The sequence below is a fragment of the Mirounga angustirostris genome, unplaced genomic scaffold (assembly GCF_029215605.1).
Source record: "Mirounga angustirostris isolate CCGP_5_RB_7025 unplaced genomic scaffold, mMirAng1.0.hap1 SCAF_15, whole genome shotgun sequence".
In the NCBI taxonomy this organism is placed as follows: Eukaryota; Metazoa; Chordata; class Mammalia; order Carnivora; family Phocidae; genus Mirounga; species Mirounga angustirostris.
This window is the reverse complement of record NW_026991723.1, coordinates 64,208,745-64,227,213: the sequence shown is the minus strand read 5'-3', so window position 1 is coordinate 64,227,213 and position 18,469 is coordinate 64,208,745. Positions and strand designations below refer to the sequence as shown.

At 42.3% G+C, this 18,469-nt stretch overlaps 1 long non-coding RNA gene across 1 annotated transcript in view; it reads right to left on the bottom strand.

The window, feature by feature from the left end:
• Positions 1-18,469, bottom strand: part of LOC123849852 (uncharacterized) — a 39,240-nt gene that overhangs the window by 4,927 nt on the left and 15,844 nt on the right. Inside the window, exon 6 of the long non-coding RNA XR_006792181.3 lies at positions 9,385-9,469. This is a non-coding gene — a long non-coding RNA (uncharacterized LOC123849852). The remainder of the gene's footprint in view (positions 1-9,384; positions 9,470-18,469) is intronic.

Genomic DNA, 18,469 nt, shown 5'->3' with positions numbered 1-18,469 from the left:
GGAAGAAAACTGTTTTAGCCAAATTAACCCCTACCGTCACGCTTAAATATGAATCCTCACACTAAGGCAGAGACACACATTAAAATTCAGAATTACATCTCGTACATCAGGAAGGTGTGTTGGAAATTTTGCAGGCTGGTTTCAGTGCAGGAAATAGTTGTAGCCTAAGGATGCATTTAGCTGCAAATAACAGAATCCAGTCTCCCAGGGCCTCAGGCAATAATGATGTTTGACTGTATCACCTAAAAAGCAGTCTGGAGAAGGCAGGCTCAGTAATGCAATGGTGTCATTCAGGACCCAGATTCTGTCTCTCCTTCTTGTCCTCCATCTTTTGCTCATTGGCTACTGTAGCCTCAAATACTACATCCTCACAGGGCTACCTTCAAAGATGGAAGAGACTGGGGTAGGAAAAAAACTTTCTCCTTGTGAAGCTCTATGTTTCTTTTCCAGGAAGAACAATTTCAGGACGTCTCCCTGAGACCTCTCCTTTAGTTTCATTGGCCAGATACGGGCCAGGCCCTCTCTTTGACCAGTCCCAGGCAAAAGGAATTTGGATAAACCCAATCCCAAATCCCTCCATTTTAGCTTAGGTGGGGGCTTATCTTTCTTGACCTCAAGGGCTCTCTACCCATCACCCAAACAGAATGGGGCTTTTGTTAGCCAGAAGGATGGATGTGGATTGCTCATGGTCAAAATGTGAACAGTGACGGACCTGTTTCTGGAGGAAGTAGGCAAGACTTAATATTTTTCCTGCTCTTGCCGCTTTGTATGATATTTAGAGATTGAAGCAACATGGAGATTTATTTTATTTAGATTAGATTTATTTAACCATATAGTCACAGAGTTATATCATAGGAGCCTTTAAGAAAGATACTGCTACAAGATCGTTTTGGAGTGTCAAAAGCTGTGAGAGGCTTAACTTGTCAAATTCCTAGAAGCCCATAAGACTTCCTTTTCTTCCCAGTAGGATAGGACATCTATCTGAGCTGCTGAACGGGAAACATCATGGGACAATAAGACCATTGTTGCTAGTTTCAAGGAGGTATAGATATTCAAACTCAAACTGGACAAGGGGGTGGACCAGTTGACACCTGAAGATCATGCTTTCTACTTAGTGTTGAACTGTTCTGAATTACTGACTTGGGGCACACCAAGAGCTTTTTATTTTTTTCCAAATTCACAGTTTTAGAAAGTGGTCACATAAATGTCGATATGTAGTATGAACTGTGCTATAAATTTCTGAAACAGGCGAACATTAATATGTCTACATTAGAAAGTATTTTCCTGTCTGTACTCAGTTTCATCAGAAAACTATGAAATTGAAATCATGTTTCAATTGAAATCAGTGAAATTATGTTCAACAAGAAAACTCAGCATCCTTGGAAGTTCAGAGGTAGGTCTGACAGGAACTCTAGGGAGATCCTGAAATTTCTAGCAATCTCTTGAGCAGTGTTTGGCAGTTCACTCTTTAAGAAAGGAATAAAGATGAAGATAAGAACCACAATCTGTTCTAGAATTGCAAACTCTCCCCAACAAAAGATATCCCCCCAATTCAGTCAATTAATACTAGTGACACCTAGTCTCACCAGCCTGTGAGTGCAAATGAAGTCATGTTAACATTAAATAATGCAGCTTCCTTTGTTGACACACTCTTCACCAGCCCCTAAAATCCTCACTCGAATATTTCTTGAGAACCTCCAAAAAGGTACCTTACATGTATGTGTCACATAGCAATTTGCTATCCACAATTACCACACAGCATCTATCTTGTCTTTCCTCTCCTATTCTGCCCCACACTGCCTGCAAAGTAACTCTAAAGGGCCTCTCCCTTTCCCCTGCTATGGTAGTCTGTGCCCGGGTTACTATTTTTTAATGCTTACCGAACTATCAGTCCTGGAGGCTAAGCCAGACTTTGGCACAACAAGAACAAATGCTAAAGTCTCAGCAACAAAGGTTTATTTCTCACTGCCATAAAATCCAATAAAGATCTGGGCAACCCTTTAGGACAACTATTTTCCATGTAGGAACTCAAGAATTGAGGCTGAGAGAGGTTTCACCATCATGTAGCTGCCCCATCAGGAGCAGGAAACCTCCTTGGTCAACCAAGCAGGCTTAAAGAAAGATAAAGAAAAGACTTGCTTGTTACTCAGCAGCTCTTTGCGTCAGACTGCAAATGGCCAGAGCCATGGCCTCATTGAACTGCAAGACGGCTGAAAAGTACAGAGAGGTCCTCCATATATATGAAAGAGGAGAAGAACAGTAGTGAAACAGTATTTGGTAAATAATAGTAATACCTAGTTTACAGGTCAGTGCTGGGTTCTGGGAAAAAGTGGAAACAATGACCCTCTCCGTTTTTGTTTTTTAAGATTTTTTAAGTGTATTTATGTATTTATTTAGAGAAAGGGAGAGAGAGAGAGTGCAAGCAGGGGGAGGGGCAGAGGCAGAGGAAGAGAGGATCTCAAGCAGACTCCGCACTGAGCACGGAGCCCTATGTGGGGCTCAATCTCAGGACCTGAGATCACAACCTGAGCCGAAATCGAGAGTCGAACTTTTAACCGACTGAGCTACCCAGGCGCCCCTCTCTCTCCAGTTCTGTGCTCTGTTTTGTCACCTGATCCTCAAATCAGTACTGCTTATGTCCAGAGTTCCAGAAACTTTCTCATGAGTAAGCTCCATTGTCAGTGTTTAATCCATCATTTTTTCTGTTAGGAGTTTCTTTCTTTCTTTTTTTAAGATTTTATTTATTTATTTGGCAGAGAGAGAAAGAGCACAAGCAGGGAGAGCAGCAAGCAGAGGGAGAGGGAGAAGCAGACTCCTCACTGAGCAGGGAGCCCAATGTGGGGCTCCATCCCAGGACCCTGGGATCATGACCTGAGCCAGAGGCAGACGTTTAACGACCGAGCCACCCAGGCGCCCCAGGAGTTTTGACATAGTCCAAGAATGGGGACACAATGCTGCACCATCTCTCTCTCTCTTTTTCATGACAAATCGGCATACACCCCTTTGTTTCTAATCCTCCTTCAGACAGTGTCTGACGTGTTCACTACTGTATCATTAAGTCACAGCCCAGTACCTGGAACTCCAAAGTGTGTTAATGAGTGGATGGCTGGAGGGATGGAAGAGGGGGGCGGATCGATGAATCATAGTTTTGTCTCCACCCAGAGAGGAAGCTCAAAGGAGGCCTGTTACCACTTTCTATTTACCTTTGGAACCTCTGGCACTTTGACCCTAGCTGCGGTCCTTCTATCTTGGACACCATTTTTACCTCTTTTTTGGGGGCTCCCTTTGGACTGGGACCTTGTTTAAGATTAACTATGGGAGAGTGAGCGTTTCAGTTTAGTGGCTGAAATCCTAGCACTCAGACAACTTCAGGGATTCCTAATTAAGGGATGTGCACGTGAGAACAATAACTACATGGAAAATGAAATACCTTTTTATTAACTGATAAGTAAGCACCCAATTGTCTGCCAGGGCAGACATCTTGGTTAAGCCAAATTAGATTATGCTGTTTAGGCCTGTCACTCAGGGGTGATGGAAAGGTCTGGAACAGACCAGATGCAATTGATGCTGAGGCACTTAGGTAGAATTGTGAATGGCCAGGCCCCAACCCAGTGCACTGTAGTAAAGGGACTGTTTGCAAAAGAGGGAATTTCAGCTCGGACAGTCCACCCTCTCATAGAACGGTGTTGGGTAACGTCCCTGTGCTTTCAGAGTGTGAGCAATCCCTCCTCCCTCCAGAAGCAGCTGGTAGGAAGGATGGACAGAAGGTGTGGGAGCAGCAGAGGGAGCAGAGACGCTCTCTCCCCTCCCCTACAGGCCAATGTGGAAAAGGGAGGAGAGCTGGCTGGGGATTCTCCATCTCCTCTTCCCTTCTTCCATGCCTAGCTCTTTACCCTTCTCCCTCTTGAATGCCATCTTCTTTCTCCTCTTTGCCCAAACCCTTCGGTCCTTTACACGGGGTCACACCCATTCCACTCCATGACAGACTGTCTCCAGAACTCCAGTCTAGGCCAGTGTCCTCGCTCTACTACACCTGTTTGTTAGAGACAAGTGCAAACTGTAGGCTTATTACTGCATTTTTGTACAAAGTCCTTTTTTTAAAAAAAATACAAAACTTACTACACATTAACACTGGTATGTGGATACACTTTCTAATTTTTTTAAGATTTTATTTATTTGTCAGAGAGAGAAAGTGCACAAGCAGGGGGAGCAGCAAGCAGAGGGAGAAGCAGGTTCCCCGCTGAGCAGGGAGCCCGATGCAGGACTCGATCCCAGGACCCTGAGATCATGACCTGAGTTGAAGGCAGATGCTTAACTGACTGAGCCACCCAGGCATCCCATGGATATGCTTTCTTTTGCCTATACATGGATTTCTGATCAAGTGGCCCACTATGAACGTTCTTGGGAGCCTTACCACAAGGAATAGCCTGCAGCTAGATTCTGCCGCTGAACTAAGGTCCCCATCTCCTTTACATGTTTGCTATGAAAATAACAAAAAGTTCTTCCATAATCATAATAAAAAAAAAAAAGTAACTTGGGGAAAAAAGACTGAAAGTTTGACCATGATAGAGGCACTGTGAGAGGAAAGACTTTGGACGGGGCAGAGTTAATATTTCCCTGCCTGGTTTCTTTCTCTCATCCCCTCCCACTCTCTCCCAATTATATGCCATTATTTCCCCCATTCACCTTCATTTCTGCTAGCCTGAGTAAGTGTGAAGAGTCTTTGTTTATGCCATAAGTACCAACCTATTTAGATAGCTGTTGGTTAACATTGATCTTCTTTGGTTTCCAACTAATTGTGCTGTTTATCTAATAGTTCTGTCAACAAAATTTTAGAATAGAAAAATAGAGAGCAAAATGCTTCTCAAAGCATTCTCATAACTGCAGAAACTTTACAAGGAAAAAAAAAACTGAAGAAGCTAAAAGACAAGTAATGTACAGACACTCCACCCAGAAGATGGCAAATAAGCACATGGAAAGATGCTCAAAGTTATTAGTCATTAGGCAAATACAAATTAAAACCACAATGAGATACCCCCACACATGCACTACATGGCTAAAAAAAAATTTTTTTTTAATGACCATACCAAGCGTGGGTGAGGATGTGGAGCAGCTAGACTCTCATCCACAGCTGGTGGGAACGTAGGATGGGACAGCCACGTTGAGAAACCAGTAGGTGGTTTCTTGAAAAGTTCAACATACACCTACCATTTGATCAGCTCCGGCCATTCCACTCCTAGGTATTTATCCCAAGAACAATGAAAACATATGTCTCCATGAAGACTTGTACATGGATATTTATAGAGCTTTATTTATAATTTCAGTTAAAAACTGAAAACCACTCAAATGTCTATCCGCAGCAAGCAGGTAAACACAGAAGGACATCTGTCTAATGGAATACTAGTCAGCAACAAAAAGCTTGAATATGGGTGAATCTCAAAATAATTACGCTGAGTGAAAGAAGCCAGAGCAAACACACACACAAAAGCATGTATTGTATGATGTCATTTGTGTAAAACTCTGGAAGATAAAAACTAATCCCTATAGGGACAGGAAGCTTGAAGATGAGATGGGATGAGGTAGGGAGGAAGGGTTTATAAAGGTACATGAAGAATATTCAATATCTTGATATTGAATATTCAATATCTTGATTCAATATCTTGATTGCAGTGATGGTTTCATGGGTGTATACGTGTCAAAACATCAGATGTTACACTTTACTAATGTGCAGTTTATTTATCTCCATAAAATTATTACTTAGAAAAGACTCACATAGTGGTTTTTGCACCAGACAAAGATGAAGAGGTGGCTTGCATCTTTTCATTAAGTTTCAAACTGCTCTTGAAAAGCTCTTTTCAAAAGTGTAGGTCAGCAGAGAGGAGGGCGAATGTGCTGGGTTATCTATCACCTCACTGTGCTTTGATCTGTTGGTTTCTTTAGAACTTCTCTAAAGACTTATTTCAAAAAAGCCCAGATTTAAGAAACAATGGGAAAAGCCTTTAAAATTTGCTGGATCATCTGATCTTTAACGCCCCCTTAGTTATAACATTTTATGAATCTAAAGTTCTATAAATGAATTACATATACTATCCCTTTGATTTGAAGATGCCCTCAAGTATAAAAGACATGCCATATCTCAAGCTTTTAACAGCTTTTTATGGAGGATAAAAGCAAAAGCAATAAAATTACACTTCTTATAAGATTCACTCCAACTTCAAAAATATTAGAAAGTACGATAGTCTTTGTAGCAAGTAGTCCCAAGGCTGTCGGAAAGGATGCATAGGGCCCGCCTTTGTAAGCTCAAGGTGCCCCTGTGTGGTCTCAGCACTGTGCCTAGTCTCCGGCACAGTCTCTCAATGAAGAAGCAGCACATTAAAACCCCAAACTTCATACTTAGTATAAGTTTCCTCTTTGCCTGGAATCTGTAGAAGCCCTGACGCTAGGGTTGTACCCAGAACCCATCTTATTTATCTTTTAAAAATGTGAATTGGTTTCATTTATGCAAATTGGGTCACAAATCATCATGGAAATGCAAATCAAAACCACAATAGGATATCACCTCACACCTATTAAATGGCTATTATCAAAAAGACAAGAGGGGCGCCTGGGTGGCTCAGATGGTTAGGCGTCTGCCTTTGGCTCAGGTCATGGTCCCGGGGTCCTGGGATCGAGTCCCGCATCAGGCTCCCTGCTCTGCAGGAAGCCTGCTTCTCCCTCTGCCTCTGCCTCTCTCTCTGTGTGTCTCTCATGAATAAATAAATAAAATCTTAAAAAAAAAAAAAGACAAGAGATCACAAATGGTGGCAAGGATGTGGAGAAAAGGGAACCCTCATGCACTGTTGGTGGGAATGTAAATTGGTGCAGCCACTATGGAAAACAGTACGGAGGTTCATCAAAAAATTAAAAATAGAACCACCATATGATGCAGCAATTTCATTTCTGGGTATACATCCAAAGAATTGAGATCAGAATCTAAAAGAAATATCTGCACTCCTGTAGCCATTGCAGCATTCTTTACAATAGCCAAGTCATGGAAGCAATCTAAATGTCCATCAACAGATGAATGGATACAGAAAATGTGTTGTACACATACGATGGAATATTAGTCAGCCTTAAAAAAAGAAGGAAGTTTTGCCAATTTTGAAAACATGGATGAACGGAGAGGAAGTAAAATAAGCTAAACACAGACAAACACTACATGATACCATTTATATAAGGAATCTAAAATAGTCAAACTCGTTGAACAGCGAGTAGAATGGTGACTTCTAGCATCTGGGGGTTGGTGGAGGGGGAAGCAGAAAAGTATTAATCAAATGGTAAAGTTTCAGTTAGCAGTGAGCTTATACCAATGGTACACTTTAAAACTTGATAAGATCTTAGGTTAAATCTTCTGTTAAACCTTGGGGTGCCTGGGTGGCTCAGCTGGTTAAGCAGCTGCCTTCGGCTCAGGTCATGATCCTGGAGTCCCAAGATCGAGTCCCGCATTGGGCTCCCTGCTCAGCGGGGAGCCTGCTTCTCCCTCTCCCTCCACTGCTCCCCCTGCTTGTGCTCTCTCTCTCTCTCTCTCTCTCTGTCAAATAAATAAAATCTTTAAAAAAAAAAGAAAAAAGAAAATCTTCTGTTAAACCTTTGCTAAGATCTTATGTTAAATGTTATCACATACAAAAAGTAATAATAATTAAAGAGGGTGGGAGGAAACTTTTGGAGGTGATAAATATGTCTGGTATATATTGTGGTGGTTTCATGAATGTATACTTATCTCTAAACTCATCAAGTGGTATACATTAAATAAGTACAGCTTTTATATGTCAAAAAAGAAATAAACCAAATTTACATTAAGTGAGAAAAATTGTCCGTATCTCCCTTCATTTGGATATCATACAAACTGAGAGACTCCATCTTAACTTTCCATTGAGACCATCAGAGACTATTTTAGACTTCCTTATGTAAGAGTATGCAAATGGAAACATTGACAGATTATAAAAATATACATGATGAAAAGAAGGAAATCCATCTAGGAATTAGAGACGTATTTTCCTATAAAATATAGTTGCTGCAATTAAATACATTCTAGAAAATTTCTGATTCACGTTTTTGCCAAATTCTCAAGAGAACCTGACTCAACAAATCATGTAGTCATGAAATGATAATGAAAACATTAATAAATAATAAAATGGAAATATCCAAAATTATCTGTTAGTTGTGGTGAGTGGTAAGTATGTCGGGGTCCCAAATTTTTGAACCCTGTCTTGACACCTCCTTTTCAATACCTTGGCAAAGGCCACCCCCTTAGAGTACATGTGCACAAGCGACTATTATGGGAAAATCATCCCCAAATCCTGATGTCGTCTATCCTCGTACGTTGGGCTAGGAAATATGACTTGTGCCTAGATGAGTCATCCTCCTGCCTGGTGGGACTTCACTCTGGTTCTTGCTTTATCTTTGAAGAGAAGGAAGCAAATTTTTCGAGTGGGAGGAGGACTCAGACTCCTCCTACGGTACCAGCTTGAAGACGAGCAAGGAGGGAAGCGATTCAATAGGAAACATCTAAAAAGACCAAGAGGCACCCGAGCATTTATCTTAACCCAGTTCTATTGAAGCGATCTCTATCCTGACTAGAACTAACCAGCATCTCAGATCTCAGAGAAAGAGCACGAGCTCCCTCTAGAGGACAGAGCACAATCCTGCCTTCCCCACTAGGTGCTCCCCATACGCTTACCTGGGATTTTACTTCCCTTCTCCAGAAAAGGCGTGGGAGACTCCCTTACTGCTATGAGCATACCTCTCTTACAATACTTATCACAGGGCATTATTTGTTACAGCCCATCTCTCCCCTGCAGGTGTGAGCCCCGAAGGAAACCAGAAGATGTCATCTCCAAAAATGTCACTTTGACATCAAGATTATTTTGCGTTAAGCCAACCTAAAAGACAGCAGATGCAAAAAGGACACTCTGACCTTCCTTTTTATTCCTGAAAGCAGGAGATGAAAGTCCTGTGTGAAAGATGCCTCCCCTATAACAGAAGGAAAGAAAAATTCTTATCACCAGAGATGGAAGACTAGGCTGAGAGAAATCTGTACAAACCAACCTTGTTAAACTAACCCTTCCATCTCAGTCACTTCTCCACCATTGACTGTCCCAACGCTTTGTCTTTTCATGTTTCCACAATTTACTACTTTTGCTCAATTTAGTGTATGGACGTTCATCTCTAACTGCTTCTCTGGGTCTTCATTTTCCTGTGGGGCCTCCCATCTGCATGTGAAAATCTGTTTGCTTTTCTCCTTTTAACCTGTTTTATGTTGATTCAATTCTCAGGCCCAGCTGAGGAGACCCTACGAGGGGAGAGGTCAAGTTTCACCTCCCCTACAGCCCTTGAGGGAAGCACCTGTCCTGAGGTCTTCTCCATCCTTTGTAACAGTGTCTGGAATACAGTCGGCCCTCAGCGATGGTACTTGGAGGAATGGAAGCATCTGTAAGAAACAAAAACTGTTTAACCACATTCCTATCTTGCAATGTTCAGTTATTTTTTCTACTTTCTCTTCTGTTCTTTTATCTCTGTCACATACTATAATTAGCATTTTATACGGCCCTTGCATATGCCATATTTCATGGAATTCTTACAGTTCTGTTGGGGGCATATATCTGTGCCTGCCTTTACTAGATGAGAAAACTGACATTCATACTGGTGAACTGAGTAGTCGAAGGTCCCAGAGCCAGGCAGTTCGCCTACGGCCTTTTCTCTGTAGCCCCAGGACGAGCATTCAGGAGGCAGCAAGACAGGGATACTCCGAAGTGGATGCCCCAGCAGGCAGTCCACAAACCACAAGAGGTCACTAGGGGATAAAAGACCACAGTTTCTCTGAGCAGAATCTATCTGGCTGAACACACTAATTTTTAGGGTGTTTGTTAGCAATGGCAGGAATCATAGGGACTGAGTGATCTGAGAGGATACCAGAGTTCTGGATTGATTGTAGACATTGATTTGCCCAAGATGTAAAGGAAAACAGTTCTTTTGCCAATCATTCCAACAGCTGTTGTTTTAGGAATTATCTTGTCATCATAGAAAGCGTGAATAGAAAGAAGTGGTTAAGCACCAGGGCGTGGGAGTCATATCTGCTGGGGTCATGTCTCAGCTCAGTATGACCTTGGGCAAGTTACATAAGCTCTCCACTTCCTCATCTGGAAAATGGTGAGGATGAGGAAAATACCTAGTAATTGAAGGAGGTATGTAACGTGCTTGGTTCGTGTTAAAGGCTAAATAAATGCTAGTGGTTCTTGTGTCCGTGGATGATAGTGGAGGGGACGTGAGTTCACTTCGGGGCCCTTTAAGTTTGAGGTGGTGGAACATTAAAATGGAGACGGACCAAGAGCAGAGTGAAGTGCGTGCAGTCACAAGTAGCTTACGGAGGGGATTAACCAGATATACTCTCTGGGTTATGCAATCTGGAAGTATGTTTTGGGGTCTTTTTTTTTTAAGATAGATTCTATTTTATAAACAGTAACACGTTTTTATAAGAACCTTCAGGAAGTGCTACTATAGACATGGATCAGACATGAAGAAAAAGTACATGAGTATAATTAAATGGTATCTATGAAATGCCAAAATATTTAAATGAGGAGATGAGGAAATAGGAGGTTATCTGGCTGACATTTGGCATCATGAGAAATTTCTAAAAATACTTTAATATTCATTTATTCATCCTCATCACATAGCTGCTGCCTTTTTAAAAAAGATTTTATTTATTTGAGAGACAGAGAGAGAGCACCGAGGGAGAGTGCGAGGGAGAAGCAGACTCCCCGCTGAGCAGGGAGCCCGCGCAACGTGGCGCTCGATCCCAGGACCCCGGGATCATGACCTGAGCCGAAGGCAGACGCCTAATGACTGAGCCACCCAGGGCCCCCTAAACTATGATTAATTCTAATAATTATTCCATCCAAGCAGACAAACTTATCATCTACAAATAATGAACAGTTTTGTTTCTTCATTTCTAAACTTTATACTTTTTATTCTTTCTTGTCTTAATTCACTGGCTAGGACAATACTGAACAGAAGTGGTGATACCAGGGACCTTTGTCTTACTTCTTATCCTAAATAAAATTTTTCCAGTATTTCACCAATAACGATGATGCTTGCTATTGGTTTTTCATAGATACTTTTATTAAAGGGCAGTTCCTTTTGTCCATAAGTCTTGAATCATGAGTTTTGTCTGACAACGTCCTCTAAGAGATGATTATTTTCCCCGTTTAATTTGATAATGTAGCCACTTACATTATTTGATCTTCTCATGATAAACTAAGTTTGCAGTCCTGAGATAAACCCATGTCATGGTACTTGTTCAAGTTATTGTATTCAACTGGCTAAGATTTTCTTCAGAACTTTCCCATCTATGTTCACTAAAGAGATTGGCTGTAATTGTTCTCTTTCATCCTATCTTGTCAGGTTTTGGCTGCAGGTTTATGGAAGTCTCATAAATAAGTTGGGTAGTGTCCCCTCTTTCTGTACTCCAGAATGGTACTGACTCAAATCAGAAGCATTTGTTCCATGGTTCATACAAACCAATAAAATTGTGTGACCTTAGAATTATCCTTGCGGTAAGATCAACTTCGGTTTCTATTTCTTTAATGATTATTTTATTTTCTTCTTGAGTCATTTTTGTTAGTTACATTATTCCAGTAATTGCTCATTTTAGCTAGGTTTTCAGATACGTAGGTAACAAGTTTCTTTCTTTCTTTTTTTTTTTTACGATTTTATTTATTTTACACACACAGAGAGAGAGAACACAAGCAGACAGAGCAGCAGGCAGAGGGAGAGGGAGAAGCAGGCTCTCACTAAGGAGAGAGCCGGGCTTGAGGCTGGATCATGACCCCAGCCGAAGGCAGATGCTTAACCAACTGAGCCACCCACGCACCCCAGTAACAAGTTTCTTGAGATCCTTCTTGCCTTTTTAATACCCTTCCTTTCATTCTTAACATTGATAAAGGAAAAAAGAAGACGAGTAAACAGTCTTGGCAAAGGGTTTGCCATTTTATTCATCTTCTCAAAGAATCAACTTCTACCTCTATTTTGTTTCATTTGTTTCTACTCTTATCTTTTCTTTGGGTTTATTTTGTCTTTCAACTTGAGTAGCTTAGCTCAATTTTCAGTCTCTTTGCTATTGTGATATAAACATTTAGAACAAAAAAAAATGTCTTTTACTTTAAACTTTTTTTTTTAATAAAGATTTATTTATTCATTTGAGAGAGTGAGAATGAGAGAGAGTACATGAGAGGGGGGAGGGTCAGAGGGAGAAGCAGACTCCCCGCCGAGCAGGGAGCCCGATGCGGGACTCGATGCGGGACTCGATCCCGGGACTCCAGGATCATGACCTGAGCCGAAGGCAGTTGCTTAACCAACTGAGCCACCCAGGCGCCCCTACTTTAAACTTTCTGACTCTACATTTCAACTGTGTCTCTTATAAACAGCATATCCTGATTTTTTTAAAAATCCAGCATAGGAAATTTATTAATTGGAGACCTTAATCTATTCACAATTATCACAATTGAGTTTTTGTATTTATTTCTACCACCTTATTTTGCACTATCTCTTCTTCCATTTTTGTTTCCCTCTTTCTCCTTTGTTCCCTTTTGGGGGGTGGAATACGTCTTCTCTCCTTTATTCTTGAAGCATACATTCAATCTGTTTTGGAAGTCAGAGAGGATGATGTAGATCTGTATCTTCACCTACATTTCTATCTGCCTGCCGACGCACGGTTTATATGGTTGCCCTTCCTCTGCTCGCGCACGGATGTGCGCGATTCGCTCACATAGATACCGCCTGCTCGGGGACGGTCCTACGGGCTTGACGCCAAGACTAAGTCGTCAGGCGGCTCCGCTTACTGCGGCCCCCGCAAGTGTTGGCGCGGCTGCCCCTGGCATCCAACTCTGCAGGCTCTGCTTCCGCCGGGGCCACCGCCTCCTCGTGCGCCCCCTGCAGGTCGTCCGGCCTGCTTCCCGCAGACATCGGGGACGCGCAGAGGGGCAGCGCGCTCCCTGCAGAAGGCCTGGGCTCTGCCGTTCGCTCCCCCTTCCCTGCTGCGGCGCGCCCCCCGCCCCCCCGGCACGGCGACAGCCCCTCCCCCCAGGCGCGACCTGCCGGGACAGAGACCCCCCCGCCACACCCACCTCGGCCCCACCTTCCCTACTGGGTCCCACAGGTCCTGCAGCCCGAGCCCGCACCTGCTGCCCGGCTCAGGCAGGGTCCCCTCCTCGCACCCGGCCCGCCCTCCGCTCCTACAGGCGCCCCGCGCGGCTGCCTTGCCCCAACGGAAGCTAGTGCTTCAGCGTTCCTTCTGGTGTGAAGCCAGACCATTTCCTAAAAACGAGTATCTCACACCAAAAAGCAGTATCACGCTTAACAATAAAACGCTGGTAGATTGCCATGAAAAATAATTTAGAAATAAAGAAGGCCACTATTAGCACAAAATTTTAGCCTTGGTCTGTAAGTTCTAACCAATGTATAAGAGGCTATTGAAAAGGACTATGGCAGTATTTTATTATTTGTACCAGATATCATTTCTCTTAGAGTAGGATATTTAAAATGGAAGAACGTCAACTGAAAAACTATTAGAACTAGTTATGAATGTCAAAAAGAAGGTAAGTTACTAAAGAGCTTTTCTATAATGAAAGAAATGGATTTTCTAAGAGCAATCGTTAAGTTAAAAATATAAAGGAAAAATATCTCACTTAACACAGCAACATAGCATAAACTTAACAAGAAATGCATAGAGCCAGTTATCACAAGAACTATGATAATTTTGTGAATACAAAATAAATAGAGGTGCCATTTCATCTTTGTTGATGCTAAGTTCTAACAACACATCAATTATTTCCTATAATTTCGATCAGAATGTCAAATTGAAAATTTCACAAAACCTTGCTAAAGTTCACTTGGAGAATTAGAAGATAAGAAGAACCAAGAAATCTTTGAAGAAGATTGTAGGGGAGGTCATCTAGATATTTACATGTATAATAAAGTAATTAAACAGCGCTGAGTACTACAAGGAAAAAGTAAAATGCATTCATAGAAAAATAGAAAGCATAATATGTGTGTGCTGTGCATGCATATACATATATGTTTTTTTTTTTTAAGATTTTATTTCTTTATTTGAGAGACAAAAAGCAAGCATGAGCAGGGGGAATGGCAGAGGGAGAGAAAAAGGGAGAAGCAGACTCTCCCCTGAGCAGGGAGCCCAACGCGCTCGATGTGGGGCTTGATGCGGGGCTCGATCCCAAGACCCAGGGATCATGACCCTAGCTGAAGGCAGACACTTAACTGACTGAGCCACCCAGGTGCCCCTACATATATGTGTTAATCAAGTATATTATGAACAGTACCTCAAAAGAATGCTGAATTTTTTTAGAAATAGTATCCAGATTAAGGTAACAGAACTTCATCATGGCAGTCCAACATTTTTAAACACCCTCTGACCTTTCTCACTTTGTAAACAAGTCCTGCTTTCCCAGAAAAATCCATAAATCGGGCATATGACTTAGGTCTACATTCCCCCTACCCTGCCCCAAGACACCCAATGTGGAAAAGGGCCACGTGAGGAGGCATGTTCCAGGAGAGACTGTTCTTCTGGGACGTGTGGTGTCAAGATCGTTTGCTCTTCTGGAGCAACCACGTCAGAGCTGCAGGTGTCTCAATGAGTCAGGTTTTTTTTTTTTAAGTTTTGGGGGTTTTTTTGTTAGAACCATCCCGCGGTGTGGTCAGATGTGCTGACCATGCCTGTCTTGTTCTTGGCTGTGTATTGTAGCCTACAAGTCTAGTTCTCTGGCCCTCACAGAGGTCTGTGAGATACCAAATATCCTTTAACAAATCCCTCTCTGCTTAAGTTGGAGTAGTGTCATGGGCTGAACGTTTGTGTCCTCGCAAAATCCATATTCCTAACCCCCAGCGTAATGGTATTAGGAGGTGGGGCCTTTGGGAAGGTGGAGCCTTCATGGATGAGATTAGTGCCCTTACAAGAAGAGACAGGGGAGAGCTTGCTTCCTTTCTCTCTGCTCTCTTCCAGGTGAGGGAGGATACAATGAGAAGACAGCCATCTGCAAACCAGGAGACATGTCCTCACCACACCCTGGATCTGCCAGCACCTTGATCTTGGACTTCCCAGTCTCCAGAACTGTGAGAAAATAAATGTTTGTTGTGTAAACCACCCAGTCTATCATATTTGGGTATAGCAGCCCAAGCAAAGACAAGTTGAGTCTGTTATTTGCATTTAAGAACATGCATGAAGAACGTTAAGAAGATGCATGGTTGGAACCCCTGGGTGGCTTAGTGGGGAAAGCTTCTGCCTTCAGCTCAGGTCATGACCCCGGGGTCCTGGGATCGAGTCCCACGTTGGGCTCCCTGCTCAGCAGGGAGCCCGCTTCTCCCTCTCCCTCTGTTCCTCCCCCTGCTTGTGCTCTCTCTCTCTCTGACAAATAAATAAATAAAATCCTTAAAAAAAAAAAAAGAACATGCATGGCTCATACACTTTACTATTTGGGGGAAAAATACATTTAAATTCCTGCTTCACTATTTAGGGAAAAATACATTTAAATTCCTGCTTCAAACTATTCACAAAAATAAAATACATCTGGATTAATGAATAAAATGTAAAAACACACACCCATACATACACATAAAACCAAACATACATTAAAACACCAAAAAACAAAGATAAACCTAAACAGAACTAGCCAAACTAATAACAGTGAACTAACTAACCACTATGGTTCAACACTTGATATGAGTAGATCAAAAATATGAATGAACTAGCAGGCAATGAGAGATGGAAATGTGGTCAGTTAAGTGGTTTCACAACATTAGAAGATAAAATTAACTGACTGTCCAGGAGAAGCACAACTCTTCTTAGTTCTCAGGTCAGGCAAGAATTTTTGTCTGTGCACTTCATACCGAGCACAGGCTGTGAGGGGATTATTGGACAATGGCCTGAGAGTGAGTAGCACGGACTGATTTCTGGTGATGGCCCCCAGGCAAGTCAGAGCATAACACACCAAAAGCACATTAGCGCTATTCACCCAAAACAGTTCCAGCAGGAAAGGTATGCAATTGCCTGGGTATGCAATGTGCCCATTCTCTATACCTCTGACATTATCAAACTGGATGGACTGCATATTCTTCCAGGGATCCTCTCCTGATGTTTCTTTCAGGCGATCTTTCCAATAATTAAGGGACTTAAGCCCAAGTTTATACTCCTTTGCTGTAGAATAAAGATCTCTCTCTCTCTCTCTCTACATAATCAAGATAGTCATGGGGCAGGGCCTCTCAGAGGCCATGGGAGATCCAAGCTACTTCCCTATTTTTCAGCTTCCAGTAAGTATATTAAAAATGAAGAAATGGCAAAACCAGAGTTAATTTGCATGCATATGTTTAGCATGTTAATGCTTTGGATACACACATATAACAATAATTTTGTGTATAACTCATTTGGTGATAACGTCAAAACTGAATTTGAGGCCTTTCTTGAATGTGAAGCTCAGATCTTCCTGGTCTTCTGGTGTTGGTCCTGGTTAAAGTTATATTCCCAAAACTTATAGTCTTTATGTTAATAGCCAAGTAGTTCTAGGTTTGGCTAGATGCCCTCCTTGGCCAAGATAAAAAACCATTGATATATACCTAATGAAAACAATGCTGTTCCTGACTTTATAAGCAAACATGTAAAAACCACACTAGTGTGGGCTTGATTTTTAAGACCCCCTTTAAAGGGGGTCTATGAACAAATAATTTAAAGTCAGAATCGTGCAGATCTTCCCTTGCCTTTCTTCCAGGCCATGATTAACTAACAGGGTCACAGTCTGTCCTTGTCATGTCTAGCTCAAGAAAATGAAATTACATCATCTGGGTACAAAGGAATACTTGTCCTTTGTTCACTCTTCTCTGGTGTTTTCTGGTTCTGTTCCACTCCCACATTCAGAGCAGTAGGGCACAGGGAAAACAGGCCCATGGGGGGATTGCTCCTCCTTGCAGCCTGGCACCCACCTCCATCCAAAACACATACCTGAAGTTCGATCTCAGAGCTGGAAAACCTCAACCCTCTCACTTCTGGTCAGCAGGTCTGCGTTTGGATTCTTCCCTGACCACCTCAGAGAAAGAGATGACCCTCCTCTGAACTCACAAGGGGGCTTGCCTCTCTTGTGGCCCTCACCACAACCTTGGAATATGCTTACAAGAGAAACCAAAATTGTGATGTAATGCCAAACACCCCTGAAGGAAGGTGGAGCGGGTTGGAGAAGTTTCAGGGTTTCTGAGTGGCTTGTCCCAGCAGAGCATAGGGCTCTGTCTGACAGCCCAGAACATTGATTTTTTGGAGATACAAAGGTCTGGAGGTGCATGGTGGGGTACTGCCTCAACCTACTGGTTGAGTAAAAACAAGTCAGACTTCTAAGGACAACCTGAGAGGGAGGAAATGAGCAGGGGACATGGCAGAGGAGAGAAGTAGAGCCTCCAGCAGTGAATGGAACAGCCCGCCTGGGTGTGGGGGTGTTTCAAAGGACTTTTATTTATCTTTATTTATTTTTAAAGATTTTATTTATTTATTTGACAGAGAGAGACACAGCAAGAAAGAGAACCCAAGCAGTGGAGTGGGAGAAGGAGAAGCAGGCTCCCCGCTGAGCAAGGAGCCTGACGTGGGGCTCGATCCCAGGACTCTGGGATCATGACCTGAGCTGAAGGCAGACGCTCAATGACTGAACCACCCAGGCACCCCTCAAAGGACTTTTAGGAACAGGGATGACTAATGTTCAATTTTAAATTGTATGTCTTCTTTGGAAAAATGTCTATTCATGTCTTATGCCCATTTTTTAACTGGGTTATTGGTTTTTTGGGTATTGAGTTTTATAAGTTCTTTATAGATTTTGGATACCAGCCCTTTATCAGAAATGTCATTTGCAAATAGCTTCTCCCATTCCACAGGCTGCCTTTGAATTTTGTTGATTGTTTCCTTCACTGTGCAGAAGCTCCTTATTTTGATGAAGTCCCAATAGTTTATTTTTGCTTTTGGCTCCCTTGCCTCAGGAGAGGTGTCCAGTAAGAAGTTGCTATGGCCGATGTCAAAAGGGTTACCGTCTGTGTTCTCCTCTAGGATTTTAATGGTTTTCTGTCTCATATTTAAGTCTTTAATGCATGGCCATCTCTTTATTCAACTCTCCTCCTTCATGCCCCTTTATGCTTTCCACAAATCATATTGCCATTTTCTTCCATCTCCTCAGGCCTGTTTCTACCTCTCTCTTCATCTCTTTCAAGGGATAAGTCACACTTTCAAACTTTGGATACCATACGGGGTGAAAAAAATCTTTCCTCATCTAAAGCTCCCCACTACTTTCTGGGGGGGAGTGTTACTCTTCTTGGGTGTGGGTACGCCACTTTTGAGATGAACTCAGGATCCAGCTTAATTTTTCTGCCTATTAAATGAGGAAAGCTTTTGACG